This window comes from Vombatus ursinus, unplaced genomic scaffold (assembly GCF_900497805.2).
Source record: "Vombatus ursinus unplaced genomic scaffold, bare-nosed wombat genome assembly UNPS02000749.1, whole genome shotgun sequence".
NCBI lineage: Eukaryota > Metazoa > Chordata > Mammalia > Diprotodontia > Vombatidae > Vombatus > Vombatus ursinus.
The window spans coordinates 23,151,160-23,152,433 of NW_020940527.1; the positions used below are offsets into that span (position 1 = coordinate 23,151,160).

Consider the following 1,274-nt stretch of genomic DNA (forward strand, 5'->3'; position numbering starts at 1 on the left):
AACGTAAATTTTGCCTGAAATAACTCACCTCCTTTTTTCTTGTGATCTCCCAAAGCTACAGTGAAGAGAACGTAAATTTTGCCTGAAATAACTCACCTCCTTTTTTCTTGTCATCTCCCAAAGCTACAGTGAAGAGAACGTAAATTTTGCCTGAAATAACTCACCTCCTTTTTTCTTGTCATCTCCCAAATCTACAGTGAAGAGAACGTAAATTTTGCCTGAAATAAATCACTAAGAAAATCTCCTTTCTCTTTCTCTGGGAGCTAGAGAGTGAACATAAGTGCACGGAGGCTTTTGACCCCTAAATATTGTGCAGTTTGAAGTATAAAGGAAGAATGTAATCAGGTTATTTACCTAAGGTCGGAGTTAGAATTAGCTTTGGAGAAAAAAAAATCCCATCTAGCAACATCTTTATAGAGTGGGCATTCAAAATTGATTCTGTTGAGCAGTTTTTAGAAATAAATTTATCTCATTATTAATTTTATTTTTTTCGTTATGACACTTTTATTGACAAAAATAATCCAGCAAATGATATTCACAGATGGTGACCCTGGTGACCACACTTTCTGTGAGTACTGTTGGAGGAGGTTGGAGTGACATCCTCAATCCACCCGATTTTCCTTCCAGAACATGTCAGGGCTCTCAGGGCTGACTGGGTGCCAGGGCCAGGGGTCATAGTCCTACTTCCCGCTATGGCCCAGAGTTTGGCGTGAAGGGCAGTGATGTCTAATTCTTTACATCTCTGGGCAGCATCCTGAGCAGCCATCACAGCAGCACAGGGAGAAGATTCGTCTCTGTCAGCCTTGATCTTCATCCCAGCACATGCTGGGCAGATGGTTTCTTTGCCAGAAGGATCAGTCACACAGACAAAGGTGTCATTGCAGGAAGCAAAGATATGGAAGACGCCAATCACATTCTCTCCCTCTGCAACCTGAGGTCCAAGGCTGATGACCTGCTCTTCCTTCTTTTCCTTCCCCTTGCGAGGTGCCATTTCTGCTCCTCTGCTTGGGCATCCAACATCAGAAAGGCTAATTATTCATTTTAAAAAGGAAAGTAGGGGCAGCTTGGTGGCGCAGTGGCTAGAGCACTGGCCCTGAAGTCAGGAAGACCTGAGTTCAAATCTGGCCTCCAACCAAACACTTGACACTTATTAGCTGTGTGACCTTGGGCAAGTCACTTAACCCCAATTGCCTAAAAATAAAGAACACAAAAACAAACCAAAAAAAATAAAAATAAAAATAAAAAAGAAAGTAGAATCTAACTGCAAAAGTAAG

The 1,274-nt window shown here is 41.8% G+C and overlaps 1 pseudogene; it reads right to left on the minus strand.

Annotated features, from left to right (window-relative positions):
* Positions 1-535: 535 nt before the first annotated feature.
* Positions 536-1,005, minus strand: LOC114039757 (annotated as a pseudogene).
* Positions 1,006-1,274: the final 269 nt, after the last annotated feature.